Genomic DNA, 21650 nt, shown 5'->3' with positions numbered 1-21650 from the left:
CAAAAATAATTGCTGCATCATGCATTGAAGCAAAATTGATAACTGACATGTTATTAACTATTTAAACGACATAACATTGTCATATAGGCAGTGATAGTCATATAGATAAACAAATACGACAACAATTAGGTAATACATATAAACTATACAGAGTGCTTACTTGACTTTGATCTCATATTTTAAAAATTGTTCAGTTGTCTTGATAACTAGAAGTTCAATTTTTCTGATATGTAAATAGTTCAACTTTGTGTGGTTCTTCTTAGCCTCAATACATGTAGCAAGTAAGTCCGTTCAAATGCGTTTTAAATGACACAGTACTACTGTTATTTTTCTGTTTATACATAACATAACTGTTATTAAAAAGTGTAATAACCCCCAATGAAGTTGTCTCCTAACATGATTGTGGTAGTGCTATTTCAGTCTGCTTAAGGATTTGCTTCTCTTTATTATGTCTTTCCACTTTTATGTAAAAAGACCTACATGTATTGGTTTTCTTCTGATTATTGTTTTTTATTTCTTCATTTTGTTCTTCTTTCGCCACTCTTTCCTGACGGTGCTTGTCGTTTCGCAAGATGTCGCTTAGATTTTTCGAATATGATAATGAACAGTTATTGCGCCTTTAAACTAACCCTGTTTAACCGAACACCCTTTTGTAAGAGCTATCTTCCCAAACACTATTTTTCTTGTGCACGGATCTCCTTTGTTACCGTAAAAGATTATGAGAAATTAAGGTCTCAGTTTTGCTCGTTATATCCTCAGGATCTTAAGAAAAATTTTGACCGAAGCGGTCCGGAAACTCCATATGAGAGTTATTTCCCCTTCTATATATCAAAATTGTAAAACGTTATTGTAATTGGTAAAGCATAAGTGATAGAGACCATGTGCTGTTGTTTTAAGATCATTCGTCCAAAAAAAAAATGAAATTCGGTCAAGGTCAAAGGTCAAGGTTATTTCTAAATTAAGATTTTGGCTATTTTCACCTTTTTCGAACACCCTATATTTGGTGTCTGAAACCTTTTTTGTGCGGCACTATAATGACATTTCTGAGGAACACGTATTGAAATTACAATAACTCAAGTACTAAACTTTAAAGAAAATTCAAAACTGAAAGTCTTTCATCAAATTGCAAAATCAAAAGCGCGTACAAATCAAACAAATGGAAAAATAACTATTATAGTCCTGACTTACTTTATACACGCAATTCTTTGTGTAGAAATGAAAGATGAAACCATATTCTATAGCTAGATAAACCTTTCACTTGTAAGACAGTCGCATACATTTCGTGAATACATTGAAAACGATATCATACTTGGAATAGGGTCATATCAGCGTCTGTATTGTTATAGGGTCATATGCGCGTTTGTATTGGAATAGGGTGTATGACTGTCAATCCCAAAGGGTCATATTAGCGTCTGTATTGACTTTCAATCCCATAGGCTCATATGAGCGTCTGTAATGACTGTCAGTCCCAAAGGGTTTGTATTTGTCGGTAGTTGCCTGATTTACAGGATCTGCTTACCCTTCTGGAGCACCGGAGATCACTCATAGTTTTTGGTGGGGTTCGTGTTGTTTATTCTTTAGTTTTCTATGTTGTGTCATGTGTAGTATTCTTTGTCTGTTTGTCTTTTTCATTTTTAGCCATGGCGTTTGTCAGTTTATTTTAGATTTATGAGTTTGACTGTCCCATTGGTATCTTTCGTCCATCTTTTACATATGCAGTTCTATTGCAACTTTTTATTTTTACTTTAGAAAATAATGCAAGTGATCTGAAGAAATATGACATTAAATTTGTATACTTAGACTTGTGATTACCCTTAAGTATCGCTGGCTCAATGATTAAAACATACTTAATGAACTAATAACATAAGTAAATGTAACAAACAACAGAGTAATATATACAGATTTGCGCATTGAAATTTGTACATTAAAGCACAGTTCTTCACTTGCTTTTACACAATATATTTCAACTAAGGCCATATAATTCATCATACAATTTCACTTATTTCGGTAATATCATAGTTGCTGCCTAACTGTCAGGAAAACTTTGTCCCAACATAGACGTATTTAACAGATCGCAATGTTGTCATCAAGTTTCTTTAAGAATAAATACTTCTCATTTTTCAAATTATATTATGGTAGAGTAGTCAGTTGTAGGCAAATTGTGTGTCCTTGAAATTACCGAAGAAGACAAAATTTGTAATAACAGGTGATTGAAGGTGTGTTCAGTATACCGTTTTGTCCTCATTAAAATCCTGTATTGTGTCTTCTTGGCTGATATGAACGGCAAACGTTTCTTCCTTTTAGATTTGCCTCACACATTACAGTTCGGTGCATTTTTATGCTGATTTGCGTTTTTTTTCCTCTCTGATACCTATTATTTCGATTTGTAACGTATTTTATATCTTTGGATGTTATCGTTCACAACGATCAATGCTGCTTTTAAAACTCTTTTTGTGTATTTAATTTTTAATATATATATATATATATATATATATATATATATATATATATATATATATATATATATATATATATATATATATATATATATATATAAAACGTCTGTATAGTAGTCAACGATTTTCCCCACGAGTTACCTTTTTTTGTATTTGGAGTTGTTGTGTACACTTTTTTAGGCGTTTATATATATATATATATATGCTTTCTTTCTTTCTTGTGTATAAGCTTCCTATCTGAGGAACACCCCATACTGGGTAATCAGGAGTATTTACAGGAGTGGGTAAATCAAAGATTTATTTTATATTTTAAAAAGTTAATAAAAATATGGGTTAGAAACAATAAAAAAGAGACAAAGGTAAAAATAATCGATAAAATAAAATTGTGTAAAAAAGGTCCAGTAGACGTGCTCTGTACATATGGTGGAAAGGTTAAGAGATAAAAATACCAATCAATTTGGGATGGAACAATATTCACAGAGGATAAAAAAAATGTACATATTTGGAGACATACAATCTAAAAATCATCTTATCCAATACAAGTAAAAAATAAATACTTGATTAAGTACAAAAGTCATTAAAAGTACATTGTCTATAATATTCATTCCTTGAGTTCACATACTTCCATTTGAATTTCACTTGATTTCTAAATTCTTTAGAAGCTGTAAGCGGCAAATATGTATTTTGTAACAGAAGTCTCTAGTCAGTGACTCGATATTCATCTTCTGGGTTTTACTGAGGTTTTGCAGATTGTAGAAAACTGAAAAATCAAGCAAGAGTGCTACAATGTTTTGGTTGATATTAAAGATTTGTTCCCATCCTTTGCAACCTATGATATTTGTGACCAGGGCTTTGAGAGGAAGGAAATACTTCATACGAGTTTCCCTTAAAGCTGGACAGAATGTTAAAACGTGCGTTAAATCTTCGTCCTCCCTATGACACAGCAGGCATGTTGCATTTATCTTGTATTGGCAAAATTTATATTTGTCGGCCTGTACCAAGTATGTACCAGTGAGCATACGAGCTTTGATCATGCTTTTCCGTACATCTAGTAAGCTCTGTGATGCAAATTCCCAGACTGGGTGGACAGTACCTATCTGTAAGATGGTTGTGTTAAGTAAACTCAATGAGGATTTTGATTTTGCCGTTTCTTGTAGTTCATAGGTCCAGTATTTGTTGATTGTGGATCTCAGGATTTTTTTCCATACAACTTTTGAAGGCAGTTTTATACTGGAGTCAAGAATGTTTGGCAGGTTGTATTGTTGTAGCAGTAAAATTGATTGATGAAAGAAGCTTTTAGGATTTTTGGAATTGACGGATATTTGTCTTTTAAGAATTTTCTTTAATTTAGAGTTGTCACAGGCCAGAATTGCATGTAAGAGTGTCAGTTTCTTTCTGTGGATTTCTCCTTCTACCGGTAGGACACCCAATAGTAGATAAATGGCAGGAATAGCCGTTCTTTTAGAGAATGATTGAATTGATCTGAGAGTTTCTTTGTGAAACTTTTCCAGTAGTTCCATTTGAGCTTTGGTAAGAGTGAGGACTTCCAAGCCATACAGGAGTCTAGGCAATACATAGCTTTTGTATATTGTAACGGATATTTTGGGATTTAAGCCGTTGGTTCCATGTAGACCAGAGTTCATTAGAGCATACTTGGTTCTTCTTGCAGATTTGATGCGATCCTCTATGTTGATATCACATTCCTTTCTAGATGTTCGTTTTATACCAAGATGTACCGTTTCTTCAGAAGCAGAAATTAACTTTCCTGACATGTTCCAGGAGTAAGGCTCGGGATTTTTTGATGATTTATAGTGGATAATTTTGGATTTAGTCGGGTGAATAGTATACTGATGTTGATTTGCATATCTCTGTAGAATGTTAAGCATCACCTGAAGTTCATCTGGATTTGAGCTCAGTAGTGCTACATCATCGGCACACGTTGGTGCACCACAGTATATTGTGCCTAATATAAAGCCTAAGGAGTTTTCTTCCAGTTCTTTAAGAAGATCTTCAACAAATATTTTATATAGGTGGGTTGATAGAATACCCCCTTGTCTAACTCCTTGTTGGATGTTAAAGCTGTCACTGAATTCACCCTGCCATTTAACCTTGGAGGTAAGACCGCTGTAGAAGTCTTTAATTAGTAGCCATATATCAGGGTGTGTTCCACGGTCGAGAAGCTTGTCAAGAAGAATGGTATGTTGGACGACATCAAAAGCTGATTGGACGTCGACAGTTGCTAAATATAAGGATAATGCACTGCTTATTTCACATTTACACTCGGAGATTATTAGGCTTGCGAAGAGTAGCCAAAGACCTGCAGTAAATCCAAATTGTAAGTCAGTACTGGAGTTGATAAAGAGTTTGCCAAGAATGCAGAATTCGTGTAATTTAGAAAGTACTGGAGTCACGGTGATGCCACGGTAGCTATTAACCAGAGATGGATTTTTTTCCTTCTTTAAGACTGGCGTCAAGATTCCTGATTTGAAGTCTACTGGGACTTTTCTTTCCTGCAAGATTTTATTGAAGATTTTAGTCAGCACTGGTACCACGGTATGTTGAGCATATTTAAGATGTTCTGCACAGATTCCGTGTTCGTCCGCTGATTTTCCTGTGTTTAAGTACTCAATTGCTTGTTTTACTTCCTTTTCTGTGTATGGGTCATTTGATGGCAAATTCTGACTGAAAGTTTCCTCAACTATTTTCTGTCTTATTTGGCAGAGTTCCAGATATGCATTGTCATATGAGTTCTCATTTGGAAGGCTAAGATCTTCGTAGTAGTTTGCGAAGGCTCGACTTTGATTTTGGGAAGAGAAGTCAAATTTACCGTTAATTTCTAAGCCAGATGTTTCCGTTTTAGACTTTGATTTATTTCTGTTAATGAGTTTGAAGAAGAGTACAGATGAAGGATTGTCCATAATTTGCTCGTATAGCTTTCTCGTGTCAGTTGCATGTTCTTGTCTCTGTTGACTGCGGAGTTTCTTCTTTTCAACTTTGAGATCTTGCTTGCATTGATGATTTTCTGGTTTGCCCAGAGCTTTCTATTTAGAATATAGTTGTTTGCAGGTTTTGAGATGTTTCCTGACTTTCGGTGAGGCTTTCCATTTTGGACCTTTTAGCTTGGTTATTTTTGTTGGGACTGCCAGATGCGAAGCTTTTAACAGAATAGATGCCAGAGTTTTAATGTTCTCTGAGGTTGTTTTGTCTTCCCTTATGTCTGTTAGTTTTTCTGAGATAGTATCCCGGTACAGTTGTTCATCAATCTCATTCCATTTCAGTCTTTGAACAGTCTTTTTATTTTGATTAGAGAATTTTTCAAGCAGAGGGACAGCAATATTGGTGATCATTGAGACAGGCACATGAGAGGAGACATTAGATGATGTATTTTCCCAGATCTCATGATTACAATAAATATCCTTGTTCTTGGTCAGTATGTAGTCAATTTGAGAAGAAGATTGCCCTGAATGGTGGAAGAATGTTTTTTGTTCACCATAATTTCCGACAGTAGATAGGTTCATTTCCAGTACAAATTGTTTCAAAAGCTGGTCATGTTTGTTATTCCTACTGGTAGCAAGAGTACCATTTAGATCTCCGCAGCCAATTACTTGGTGAGTTGATTGATATTTCTCTATAATTGAGTGGATTATATCCAAACAGTCTCTATATTCATACTGTGAATCAGTTTCCCTTGTTGGCATGTAAGTGTTAATTAAGCAGATATTCCAATTTGAGGTTAATAAAATAGCGACAATTCTTTCGTTACCATCTGGAAGTTTTTTAATCTGATTGTTCCAAATTTTTGGCCAGAGAATGGAAACTCCTGCTTGACCTCTAGGACGTTTGAATCCATCTAGTGGTTCGTTGGAGTCATGACATCTGGTATGGTTTTCCCATTCAGGTAAGAGATTATTAAGGAAGTTAGACTGACACTCCCAGAGGAAGTGTTCTTGGAGACATATGATATGGGAGTTGTCGAGAAGTGAGTGCAGAAAGGATGTATTGGATTTTATCCCTTCAATATTACATGTAGTTAGTCTGATGTTCTCGGTTCTACTAGTAATTCAAGACTTTCCTTTTGTTCTGGAGGTTTCTCCTGAAGGCAGTTGTTCCGAAAAGGGGAATTTGACTTGATGATCCCCGTTCCATTTGGGGATTGAATATTGTCTGTGGCAGAGATTTGGTAAGTTGTTTGATGGCTAGACACCTGAGATTTTTGCGAATGTTCTATTGGCTGATGATGAGTTTCAGCTGTGGTAATGAATTGGTTGCTATGAGGAGGATCCAAAATGATGTCAGCATGTTCTTTGTGTATTTCTAGATTTAAATGGTTGACTATTTCTGAATCAATTGGAGTTGAAGAAAAGCTAGTAGTGATAGTCTCATTTTGTGGCTTTGACATTCTTCCTATGTTTGTGTTTGAAGAAGGTTGAGAAGGTTGCTGGTTCTTTTGTTGGCATCTCCTGTTTGTCCAGCCTCTTTGACCAGTTTCAATTGATACCGCCTGTGGTATGTAATTAGCCATTCTTGCCTGTAGGTTTGAGTTAGGGGCAGGTCTCGTTGAATTCTGGTTGTGAACCTTGTGATTGAGGTTGTGCCGACCTGAGCTTTGTTGAAGATGAGGAACCTGATGTTGAGAGCCTGGATCAGTTCTAAATGCATTAGTGTGGTATATATGTGGCAGAGGAATAAAAGGTGTTGGCATGTGAGGTGCCCTGTTCCCTTGAAAGTCCGGTACTTGCTGGGATAAGTAGGCGTAAGTTGGTGGCAACGGATTTTGTTGAGGGATACCAGGGTATCCTGTTGCTAGATGAGCGTTGGTCTGAAATTGAGGTTGAGGTTGATGTTGCATAGAGCCTGGATGGTTGGAGAACTGAGTTTGGCTGTAGGCTGGATGCATGTTCCACTGAGGTAAGAGAGGTATTGGTTGCTGAGGAGGATAATGCGATTGGTGCAGATTGTGCTGAAAAGGAGGATAGTAGTGGCCCGTAGGTCTATTCTGAAGAGATAGCTGAGTAATAAGAGCAGTGCTGATGCTCAAATTTTGAGCAGTTTGATTCTCCAAAATGCGCAATCTGTTTTCCAGTAGCTCTTGCTTGTAGTAGGTATCTAAGTGATGAGGTGACCATGGAGAGTTTGTATCGTTCCTATGCCTTGGGTTAAAATGAGGACTAGCATCAATCCTAGAACTGTGGTTAGAGTTTTGATGTGAGGGACCAATTTCAGCCGGATCACTTTGGTGTTTAATGTGATCTTTAAATGTCTGAAGAACAGTGCGGAGTTGATTAACTTCGTTTTCTAAATCAAGAATTCTTGTTATCTGTGTTATCAGTGTTTGGTCATGCTCTAAATCAGAAGACTTGACCTTTGATTTTCGTTGATTGTTCGATGACCTAGAAGTAGGTGAGATGTTTCTCTTTGCTGATGTGCCCCTATCTGTAATGGGGTTTCTCTTTGAGGAAGTTGAGTCGCCAGAAGTATGAGTCAGAACAGACTTTACCATGGTATCTTCTTTTTCTGAGTTGTTTGCCGACTGATTGTGGGAGCTGGTAATACAAGGATTTAAGTAGGTACCTGTGGGGGATTCCAGAGATGATTTTTGAGCTGGCGAGTCCATACATATGTCCTTAGGATGATCCTCTGTTTCGAGAGAGCTTATAGCAGGTTCAGAACTGGAGGTATTAATTAGTAACTCTTGATTGTTTTCATCAGTTTGTGGAATAAATGTAGCTCCTACATAGAGTAGATCGTCATTACATTGGTCACAGTGATATCGATATTCTAGTTGTTGAAAGGAGTTGATGTGGTCCTCTGTTAGGCCAACGCATTTGTAGTGGAACCAGTTATTGCAAGAGTCACAGGCGATCCCTTCCGTCTGGACAGCTTGTTCACAGTTTGGGCATATTTCACCATCCTCCTTTTCGGCTAGTTGTAGTCCACTAGAGTTCAGGTCTACTGTAGAGAGTTGATCTTCTGTTGTTTTTAATGCTTTCAACTGGTTTCTTTTTAAGTCCTTCTGTATGATGTTAGATGAAGAGTCTTTGATGATACTTAATTGAGAGTGTATGGTTTTGTTGCAGATGTTCAATTCTGTATAGTGATTCTGAATCTTTGCACAGATTTTGTCAAACATGTCGTTGATGAAGATATCAACCCTGCCGCCGTTAACGGTCATCTTGTTTGTAGTATGATAAAGATTCATTGTAAATTTGAGAAGATTGCCTGGTTGATTATTTGCTTTGCGGTTGAAAATTTTGTAACAAGAGTCAATGTTCAGGTTAGAAAGTTCTACTCCATGCTGTTCGACTACTACAAAACTAAGGTTGAACTCTGGAGATTTAATTAATTGCAGAATTTTTACTTTAATAAGCTCATAGGCCCCAGTGCTGAATTCAATAACAAAGTTTTTTCCAGCTTTCATTTCATAGTGTAAATGTTCCTGTTTACATTTTAAAGTTTTGGTTTCTAAGGCCTTTGGTCTGTTCAACGTGTAGTTTCTATTGTTTACATGTACAGACAAGATTTCTTTAGAAAATAGGTTTCCTGTAGATTGAGATTTCTTAGACGTTCTGGTTTCCATCTTTCGCAACATGCTGCCGTGACTATAGTGAGGACAGATAGGAAAAACAGGTATAATTCAGTACTGTACCAGACTCTCCAATGTGATCGTGCAACCAAACCAGAAGAGGGATTACAGCCGAGGAGGTGAGATGAAATATGAATGTCCACCAGGTCGGTCTAGCGCGGAAAAACCACACTTACCAATCCTAGATGGACGGAACTTAAAACCCCTGTTTCGGTATAGCGCGGGAAAACCACACTGACCCAATTAAACTGTATGCGAGTTTGAGGAGAGATTACACAACCACACTGGAAAGCGGGCAGCTACCGAAAAAAACCAAAAAAAAAACAAACCTAAAAAATAAGCAAAAAGATACAAAGAAAAACAAAATAACAAGAACACTCTAGTAATTGGTCTAGCTTGTGAAAACAGTTAACCCGTCAGATTATGAAAATATAGAATATATAGCCGATCGATTAAAAGTAAAAAAATAAAAAGATAAAATAAGACAGTCACAAAAATTTATCTATTTAACTATTTGAATTACTTCTGGTTTAAGGAATGAAAGTAATGACAATGTGGAAGTGCCAAAGAGCACCGTTTTATTTTAAACCGTGAAACAAATGAACCCGATAAGCTTTGTCCAAGTAGATAAAACTAAATAAGAATTATAAGTTGTAGTGGTTATATAATAAAAATAAATATAATAAAAAAGGAATTTAAAAAGAAAATAAATCAGTAAAAATGCATAACATACAAATCATTAGAATTTTGAGTAAGTTGTCATAATCATTTATAGTCAAGAAATCAACACATTTTTGTTTAAAAGTGTCCAGGTTTTCACAACATTTTATTTCAATTGGTAGTTTATTCCAAAGTATAGATGAGCTATATGCAAAAGATTTCTTCATTGAATTTGTGTTCGGACGTACAACAGCTAAATTATTATTTTCAGATGACCTTAGATTTCTACTATGTAGGTTAACAATTGGACAACAGAGTTCTTTAAAGTAATCAGGTGCATTATCGTTTAGAATTTTATGAACAAGAATAAGTTTATGATGTGAAATTCTAGATTTGAAATTAAACCACTTTAGCTCTTTAAATAAATTTATACTAGGTGTTAGTATTGGTGCATCAAGTATAATCCTTGCAGCTGTTTTTGCATTTTAAGAATTTTTTTATATCCATCCTCATAGCAACAAAAATCAAATATGGGCAGATTATAAGCATTATAAAACAGCTTTCTACTACTTATATCCAAACATTTCTTAATTCTAAATAGCAGTGCAATACGAGAACTTAGGTTTTTACATACATAGTCAATTTGAAATTTCCAGACCAAAATTTTGTCAATATATACACCCAAAAGTTTGTGTATTTCAACGGATGTGATTGGGCTATCTTGTATACATATATTCATATCCTTTCCTATCAAAGTCCGTTTCCTATTTGTTCCAATCAACATAGAAGTAGTTTTTAAGGGTTTCATAACCATCCTATTATTTAGACACCAATTATTTATGGTGTTGGCATCGTAATTTAGTTTTCGTTCTATCTCTTCCTTATTTGTTCCATGATGTATGAGTGGCTTCTAAACTCATGTCATTTATGAATAAGACAAACAAAAGAGGACCTAAATTGACCCTTGGGAAAGCCCATATTTGATACATTTTGATTCTGAGGCTGTATTACCAGAGCACACGTTTTGTTTTCTATTAGACAGGTACGACTCGAACCATTTTATTGAATGATTAGAGACTTTGTATAAATGTAATTTATGGCAGAGAATGGTGTGATTAACGATATCAAATGCCTTATTTAAATCTAGAAATATATAACATTGTACAGTCATGTAATCATTTGTTTATAATATGATTGGATTAGGTCCTCATCTACTATCTTATAGTAATTGTATAAAATCGCAACTTCACAGGTTGCCATTCGTGCTATAAAACCATAAATGTTGTACATTATCATTTCCTTTCAGATATAACAAAATGATAGTACTACATACCCATATCCATGATAATATTGGTGCAGTACTAACAGCTAAATATATTTGATTGAAATTTATAAAGCAACAAAAAGTGTATAATATAAACTATTTTTTTTTATCAATGAATAACTTCTGTTATCCGATAGACTTTCACATTGATTTGATGTTTCTAAATATAGCATAGGGAAAACTCAGTTTCTTTAAAAACAGCTGGATGACTTTTTTTCTATACAATGATATTACTTAAACAGATGATTATGCAAAATCTTATTGATCATGATTCTGAAAATATATATTATCTTTTGACCTGTTAAATCATTCATGTAACACCATAACTTTGATTCTAATATTTTCAATTGACATTTCATAAAAACAAACATTGGTATAGTAATGCATAACTTTATTCTTATTAATAGCATTTTCAGCACCATATTAACTTTGTCATACCATATCTTGTTTAATAACATTCCAACAATATTAAATATTTAAACTTTACTTGATTAAACTCTGTATTTGAGCTTGATTTTTTTCCATTTATGTTTTTTCTTTTTTTTCTTCTAAATAATGTAAAAATATATGTTCAGTTCATTATAGTGCACATTTAAAAAAAAAATTGATAAAGGAAATGGGGAATGTGTCAAAGCGACAACAACCCGACCATAGAGCAGACAACAGTCGAAGGCCACCAATGGGTCTTCAATGTAGCGAAACTTTCCGTAGGTGTCCTTCAGCTGGCCCCTAAAAATATCTATACTAGCACAGTGATAATGGACGTCATACTTAACTCCGAATATACACAAGAAACTAAAATTAAAAATCATACAAGACTAAGAAAGGCCAGAGGCTCCTGACTTGGGACAGGCACAAAATTGCGGCGGGGTTAAACATGTTTATGAGATCTCAACCCTTCCCCTATACCTCTAGCAAATGTAGAAAAGTAAACGCATAACAATACGCACATTAAAATTCATTTTAAGAGAAGTCCGAGTCCGATGTAATAAAAAAGAAAATAAATAAAATGACAATAATACATAAATAACAACAGACTACTAGTAGTTAACTGACATGCCAGCTCCAGACCTCAATTAAACTGAATGAAAGATTATGTCTTCATCATATGAATATCAGGCAGAATCCCTCCCGTTAGGGATTTAGTATCATACTATCATAAAATATATGAGAAGAACATAACCCGTGACATGTCAATAACTGTTTTTTTTTAAATAAATGAGTTTAGTTCCGATGCAAAGACCCCATAAGTGAATCAATATTAAAACCAAAATATGCAATCTTTAATAAAATGACAACAGTATCGTAACTATATCCCTTCTTAATAAGTCTGTTTACAGGTTTTGTAAGCTTTTGAGGTAAATACTGACATTTTTGTGCTTTGTAAAGCATATTTCCATAAAAGATTGGATTTGAAATACCTGAACGTATAAGATGTCTGCATGTTGAGTAATATTTACGAATTATTTTCTTATAACGGTATAAAATTTAGTAAATGTTTTGACCAGTTTGTGATATCGAAAACCTTGATGTAATAATTTTTTCAGTAATACATAAAGTTCTCTCGCTAAAATCTAATACTTTGTTACATACACGAGCGAATCGTACAAGTTGATATATATAAACACCATAAGATGGTGACAAGGGAACGTCACCATCTAAAAATAGATAATTAACGATAGGAAATGAAAAATCATCTGTTTTATAATAAATTTTAGTACTAAGCTTCCCGTTAATGATATAGATATCAAGATCGAGGAAAGGGCAGTAGTCATTGTTCGTACTAGCTTTATTTAAAATAAGTTCAACAGGATAAATTTCTTTAGTATACATACTGAAGTCGTCATTATTGAGAGCCAATATATCATCCAAATATCTAAAAATATTGTTAAATTATTGTATCAAATGTTGTTTCGATGGGTCTTTGCTAATTTTAGTCATAAATTGTAACTCAAAACAATACAAAACCAGGTCCGCAATAAGTGCTGCACAGCTAGTCCCCATTGGAACTCCAATAACCTGACGATATACGGAATCTCCAAAGCGAACAAAAATGTTATATATATCAAGTAAAAATGTAAGCGCATGCATAGTATCAAAGCATTTCATAGTTCTTTTGTTTATTGCTGCTAAAAAAGACCTAAAAGAGTTTGAACATATTATGTACTCGCATTTTGACTTTTGAAATACCTAGTTAATTAGGAATGTGAATATTTTTCTTTATAAGAATATGAGGCAAAGTGGTATATAGGGTAGAAAAATCAAAACTTTGAACAGATTCAAAATCACTAATTTATGCATGCAATTTTTCAAGGACTTCCACCGAGTTTTTGACACTCCAAAAGTAATAAATTCCACTATTTTCAAAGGCCTCATTTAAACACAATATTTTGAAATATGTTACAACAATTGTTTTGACTATAAAGTGATAAAATAGTCTATCCTTTTGATTTCTTAGGTGCAATGTTTTCAGTAGGTGTTGGTGGGTTATGATTTCTTGTTGTGGTTCTTCTTGCATTTTTTGGAGTTCTCACAAATTTATCAATTGATTGTAAGTTGTGATTTGTCATTGCCTGAGTTACTGACATTTGATATTTGCACATTTTTTGTTGAACCTGTTCTTGTATCACCGTGTTTGCTAGATCCATTGCTATTTTGTGATGGTTCAAATTTTGATGTGTTAGATGTTTCGTCAGTTGTTTCAGACATTTGTTTTTTTTTGTCTGAGCTTCATTCGACTGTAGATTTACATCTGCACTTTCATTAACATCAACCTCTGAGTTGTCTTAATTTTTACGTTCACTTTGAAGGTCAGTTGGGTAGTCCGTCATTGTATGCCCACTTTCTTTGCATGTTCTGCAAACCCAGTCATTTGGACAATCATTTATCAATTGACCAGGTTGCAAGCTTTTATGACAAGTTTTTACATTGTTTTTATAATTGACGCTTCTGTTGAACCCATGTTGTCCAGCATGGAAAACCCTAGCCAATTATTTGCCTATCTGCAGATTTCTTGGTATGGTCTTGTCTAGTACCTTGCTGATTACTACTCTGTCACCAGTCTGGCAAGTAGTTAATTCGCCATTGACTCTCAAATATTCTCGGAAAAGGTCTGTAATGTCACACCCTTGAAGAGTTAGAGCTCTGTGGATTTGTCCATCGTCAGCTGACAGAGGGACATTCTTCACCTTAATAGGAATAGTATTTTCTTGAAGCCTACCAGGATTGCGAGGATTGTGCGAGTACAGGGGCACCTGCCTGCCACGCAGGTTAAGCCCTGTCACTAACAAAGATAGTCTGTCCTCCTCGTTGTCCATATAAAGGCGCCACATTTCTCTGATCCGTTGAATACCTTTAATACATTCTGCAGGGACTTTGGTACCTATGGCATTGTATATCTTTACATTTGTAAGCCAAAGAACTCTTGAGGGTTACTTAGCCATCGAAATCTTCGTCTGTAAGAAAGATGGGTTTTACAAAGTTTCTTTTTTACATTATTACTTTGAAGTGTCTCAGATTGACTGTTTTGAGTTTTACCAGTGACTACTTCAGAAAAAGACGCCATTTTTCTTTGTTTTGATTATGTTCATTCACTTAATCTCCGTTTTGTAGAACACTCATGAAGCGTTTCATATGATCGTATTCATACGCTTACATATTGCTCCACGTTATGGATCCATCTTACCTCTATCCCATTAATAATTAAACTTTTTTAACTGAGTGCTATCTCAACGAGCCTTAGCAACAAGGAACATCACTCATCCTCTAAGAAAATCATCAAAATTGGGTACTCTCAAATATTAATCATCGTGCAGTTTTCATACAGAATCGGTGCTGTTTCTGTTTTTTCTTTATTGATATTTCGATATGATTGATTGGCATATTTAGGAAGTGGTGTTAATCAAATGTGGATACTGAAAAATTCTAAAGAGCTATTGGTGAATTTACAATCTCAATCATTAAAACATTGTAACAACATTAAACACTTTATACCACTATTCCACATACTATACTTAAAGATCGACTGAAAGAACTCGTCAGCTTATGTTTCTTTGACAAAAAGGGCACTAGACGTCTTAAATATCTAGTTTTGGGCTGGAATTCAGCTTATTTTGTGAAAAATCATACAGAGTCATGGAAAAAAATATACCGACGAGGATATCACTGCTATGCTGGACTTTTTAATTAACATCTTTGTTAAATTTGGAGGTTTGATCTTCCAACAGACTATTGGAATGCCAATGGGTACCAATTGCGCTCCTCTACTTGCCGATTTGTTTTTATGTTCCTCTGAAGCAGAAGTCAAGGGATTGTTCAGAAAGGAGAAAAGAAATGAGCCCAGTCTTTTAATTTCACCTTTCGGTATTTTGATGATGTACTATCTCTTAGTGACAATAGATTCAGTGATCACTTACATTTAATACATCAAAGTGAACTTGAAATTGAAAATACTACCGACACAATTAAATCTGCTTTATAGTTAGACCTTTTTCGAAATGACTACTGACTAATAGAAGTGGGACATCTAAAGACATATCGTATCTGAATGCATATATTGGTTATACTTACAATACATGTAGCAATCGAGAATAGGGAAAAGAGTTGGAAAAAATAGTGAAAGGACAATGATATTTTTAGTCTCTTTTATTTTCTATACATGAATTGTTTTTTTTAATAATTGTTCAATAGTTTACATACTTGCTTCCTGTGAGTCAAAATCCTGACTTCTTATATCTATTATTATACATTTATTGCTCAAAAAGTGATGTTTCTAATATATTCATTAACAGTACATATGAATATGCAAGTATGAAAACATGGACGACAACGGATGATAACATTTACACACATCTAGTAATCACGTGTTTTTCGTGTCAATCTATCATAACATACCTGTACATGTTTTAACACTGGATGTTTGAATCATTACAACAACATGTATCCAGGCGTGAAGTTGAATTATAAAACAAATAAAGTAAACGTTATAATAATTAAACCCATACATTATATTTGCTAATAAATGGGGATGAATCATTCAACATCAGCAGAATCGAATTGATGACTGATACCAATATTAATTCATTAACAAATTAGCAGGCATTACGTTTTTTTTTGGAGGGGGGATCTCAAAGAAAGAGAACAAAAATTTCCATCACCCTTTCCCTATTTGTTCTCTATCTTTTCCTTGTTCTCGTAGTTTTTATCACAGTGTTTCACTCAATCATTAACTATATCTGCATTATTATTTAGATTCATGCCTGAATAGATAAAAACGGGTAAATAATTGTATACTCTCCGGCGTGTAATAAAAAGAGTGTTTAAGGTTCATGTGGACCTTTTGTCTAAAATGGCTGCCTTAAACCTTTCCAGATGCACAGGTTTGTCTTTTCAGAAGAAATTTTTTGGGTAAAATGTAGCCATTTTAGACAAAGGGTCCATATGAACCTTAATGACCGGAAGACTTAACAAAGAAAACCGATAGATAGATATGTACTATTTAGACACGTAAATAAGCAATTTCAAAGCAATTACCCATAGATACGTTCAGATACGTCATCGTATCGGATACGGATGCGATACGTCTTTAAATGTCCCACTTCTACTGATAGTAGGTTGAATACCAAAATTTATGAAAAACGCGATGATTTTAATTTTCCTATAGTCAACTTTCTATTTCTGTGTAGCAACATCCCAGCGACACCAGCATATGGAGTATATGTGTCTCAATTGATACGTTACTCTAGAGCTTGCTCAAAGTACGTTGATTTTGTTGAACGAGGAATACTGCTTTCTCAAAAGTTGCTAAGACAGGGCTATGAATCAATCAAACTAAGGTCATCACTCAAGAAATATTATGGCTGACATCATGAGCTAATTGGCCATTATGACAAAAGTGTGTCAGGAATCATATCTGATATTCTTCCTCAGTCATAATAACATTCCATCATTACCGAACTGAACAAAAAAATAACACGACGGGTGCCGGTGCACCTGATTTTACTCTCGGTTTTAAGTGGGGTTCGTATTGTTTCTTAATTATTATTTATAACTGTTTATGTGATTGTCCTTTGGTTTTGTGAGTCTTTGTTTACTTCTTGGTTTTGATTGTAATTGTCTTAGGGAGTTAAAGTCATTTACAGATAAAAAAAAAAGCCGGGATTAATTGGTGGAGAAAAACCAATCAAAACTTAATGGGTGTTTTTGGGCATGATAAAGAAGAATGCAAAAAACATTAATTGGGATCATAAAATAGAAAAAAGTATAAAAATGTGTAAGACGTGACAAAAAAGAAATCTTTCATCTTTTTAGAAAATACTTTTATAAAAACACTCATATTGCCATTAAATGATTCTTAGGAAGCGTTTGCTTAATTCCTGAAAGTTATCTTAAAGAACTAAAAACCCAATGCTATAAATATATTTGGGATGAAGCCTGACAAAATAAAAAGAAAGCTGATAAGACGTCCATACGAAAAAAAGGGGATAACACATGGCTGATTTTAAAAGTTATTTTATGTCGATAACGGCATCATGGGTATGTAGACTTGTGAATGGTAAATTTGCCAACTGGAAGCTTATATTTTCTAAGTATTTAAAAGTGTCTAATACTATTGTGTTCATGTTGAGAATGACTTTGAATGATATAAATTATTTAGAACTATTCAAATGTATTCTACAATTTTTTTTAAGAAGTAATAAAGGATTGGACTTTGACTAGGGGTTAGCAAACGAAACAACAAGTAGCATATTAAGTTATAAGAAAGCAAGTTGAAGGCCGTGCATTGACCTATAATATTTAACCTGTTTTGAAATTGTTGCTTGGATGGAGAATTGTCTTATTGGCACTCACGCCACATCTTCCTATATCTACATATCGGGTAATACATTTATTACATTTCATAATGAATCAATTGTCTTTGTATACTGGATTAAGGGATATAAAAAGAAATATTTGTTACGTTGGGGGACGTGATTTTCAACAGACGGTCGGCATTCAAACTGGAATCAATTGTGCCCCTTTTATTGTCGACTTGTTTCTTTATTATTGTGAGGATGACTTCATTCAGGAACTTCTTAGAACGATAGATAAGAAGTTAGCAATATCTTTTAACTTTACTTTCCGCTATAGATGATGTTATCTCACAAAATAATTCAAAATTTGGTGACTATGTTGAACGCATTTATCTCATCGAACTAGAGATAATGGATATTACAGATACAGTTAAGTCGGCCTCATATCGTGACTTACATCTACAAATTGACAATGATGGTCGGTTGAAACAAAATTTCACGACAAAAGAGATGATTTCAGTTTTCCAATTTTGAACTTTCAATTTCTAAGTTGTCACATTATAGCAGTACCTGCATAAGGGGTACACATCTCCCAATTGATAAGATATTCCAGTGCTTGTATTTCTTATGATTTGCTTGATAGATGGTTGCTGCTCACAAGGAAGCTTTTTACCAAGAGTTCCAAATGGTGAAGTAAAAATCATTCCTTCGTTAATTTTACGGACGCAATCACGAGTTGCTTGACCGTTATGGAATAACCGTTTCATAGATGATATCAGATATTTTCATTACGTCGTAACTACAATTCCCTTCTCTTTCGTGAATGGGACCCACCGAATTACACTATTTACCGGCTTTGTTATACAATGAGCAACACGTTGGGTGTCACATGTGGAGAAGGATCTGCTTACCCTTCCGGAGCACATGAGATCACCTGTAGTTTTTGGTGGGGTTCGTGTTGCTTATTCTTTAGTTTTCAATGTTGTGTCATTTGTAAATTTGATTGTTTGTTTGTCTTTTTCATTTTTAGCCATGGCGTTGTCAGTTTATTTTCGATTTTTGAGTTTGACTGTCTCTCTGGTATCTATCCTCCCTCTCTAAAATGACATTCTGGATGACACTAGGTCAACATCAGAAAACAATATTTAAAAACATTAAAGCGGATGGCAAACTGGATTGCTGAATTTCATATATTGAAACAATCTATTCCACATAATTCTATTTATATTGATAAAATAATAGAAGATTCTGTTAAAAGTACAGTTAACGTCCAGAGAAATAAGATTACAAAGAGAGATCATTATTTTGAGACTACATGTTTGTCAAATAAAATGTTATATGATTCACTTGTGATTCACTTGTAAGCAAAATAAACGAATAATGCTTAGGGATAAAAAAGTGTCTAAAAGTTCTATTAATGTAAGAAGCTCTAAATATGAGTTTCCAGATGGAAACTGCTACCAGTTTATTGTACCAACAAAGATGCTATTATCACAATGAAAATATACGAACAATTGTATGTGTAATTTTTGTAACCAAGAAGAATCCTATGCTCATTTATTTTTAATTGTTCTGTTTTGATAAGATTTTAGTATCAAATATATGATCTCTTGAAAAGATGTTATATAGATTTTGTGATCAAACAATACCACCTTATATTTGGGTACAAAACTACAAGTATTGCTCTAAGTTTTTTTAATTACAATACATAGTTTTTCTATATACAAGTCATACTATTTATTTGAACAGAAAACAAAAATATAGATGTCTTTACATTTTTTGTGAATGAATATACGAGGAGAATTAGTCAAATGTTATTACAAAATTAAAAGAAACATAATAAATGAATAATTGTGTAGTATTGTTATTCTAAATTTAACTTTACAAAATGTATAAAATGTCAATAAATATATTCAGCTGATTATTTCCTGGGAAGTCAATGGAGTGTAAAAGTGTACGTCAAGAGAAGCTTGGTATCTTGCAACAAACATATTTGATGAATAAAATTCAAATAATGTTACCAACAAAAAAGGATTGCAATGGAAGTTCTTTAAATTCTTGGTTTTACGAAACAAAGGTGACATTTTAAAAAATTGTCAAATTGCCTTAAATTCAATATTACAAACAAAATATTCACTGAGTTACATGTATACTAAACTGACCTGACAACATAGATTCATACCGGGCCTTGCGGTCATAAAACTTTTTAGCATGATGAATAATTCAGATTCAGAAATCAACCAATCAAATTACTAGATTTGATGTTTCAAGCACAAATTTTGTACTCCGAGTACTAAGAACAGATTTATGACTGGCACCCCTGACTAAAGTTAGTGTTGAAACTATTTTCAAGTAACCATTAAGTATATCTGAAACATTCAACATATTATGAATAAGGTCAAATAATGGTTGAAAGCTCTGACATTTTTTATATACAAAATACACTTGATTTTGCCTTTTAACTAGCTTTCAGTAACTGTGAATACTCTTAAATCATACTTTAGTGTTAATTTGACCAGTTGACACACATCGTAATACATTTCTGTAATCTAATGTATCCTTTTGTGTGTTATATCCCGTCTCACTATTTCTAATATGTAACACCTTTGATTAAGTATGACGATACATATAAAAAAGAAGATGTGATATGATTGCTAATGAGACAACTATCCACAAAAGACCAAAAATGACACAGACATTTACAACTATAGGTCACCATACGACCTTCAACAATGAGCAAAGCCCATACCGCATAGTCAGCTATAAAACGCCCCGATAAGACAATGTAAAACAATTCAAACGAGAAAACTAATGGCCTTATTTATGTAAAACAAATGAACGAAAAACAAATATGTAACACATAAACAAACGACAACCACTGAATTTACAGGCTCCTGACTTGGGACAGGCACATACATAAATAATGTGGTGGGGTTAAACATGTTAGCGGGATCCCAACCCTCCCCCTAACCTTGGACAGTGGTATAACAATACAGCATAAGAACGAACTATAAAAATCAGTTGAAAAAGGCTTAACTCATCAGATGGACAAACATACAAGTGGACGTGGCAAGGTTATTATACATCCCGACACAAAAAGACACAATGAACAGATCTGAGAGTACTCGCAGTTATCTGACAGCTAGTTCAAAGCCACTAACAACTAACAAAAAAATCATGCATCTAAGACTAAACTATCAATCTGTACACATCCAACATCCAATGGATTTAGTGTAAAGACGTCATAAACAGCCAGAGAAAAACATGACCTTGTGCAATGCCAAGTTACAGGTTTCGACAGATTGTAGATCCATGAATATGTATATGTATATAACATACTAGTAATATTTAGTTTAATTTATTGATAACAAAATCAATATTTATACCAATAAAAACAATATTCAATGATCTTATTACAGCGTTGAATAGGAAAACTTTTAGAATGAGTTTATTTAAAGTAGCGACAAGTTTACATGGATCATTTCTAAATTTCATCTTCACTTCTATATTCGTACTGTGAACTAGCGGCTCTCAAGAGCCTTTGTCGCTCATCTTGGTCTATGTGCATATTAAACAATTAGCACAGATAAATTCATGACATAATTGTGTTTTGGTGATGGTGATGTGTTTGTAGATCTTACTTTACTGAACATTCTTATTGCTACAATGATCTCTATCTATAATTAACTTGCCCAAGTAATTACAATGCAAAATATTTTGTACAAATTTACAAAAATTTACAAAAAATTATGAAAATTGTTAAAAAATGATTGTAAAGGGCAATGACTCCTTAAGGGGTCAATTGACAATTTTATTTATGTACACTTATTTGTAGA

Source organism: Mytilus galloprovincialis, chromosome 5, assembly GCF_965363235.1.
Source record: "Mytilus galloprovincialis chromosome 5, xbMytGall1.hap1.1, whole genome shotgun sequence".
Classification (NCBI taxonomy): domain Eukaryota; kingdom Metazoa; phylum Mollusca; class Bivalvia; order Mytilida; family Mytilidae; genus Mytilus; species Mytilus galloprovincialis.
Note: the sequence above shows the minus strand (reverse complement) of the source record.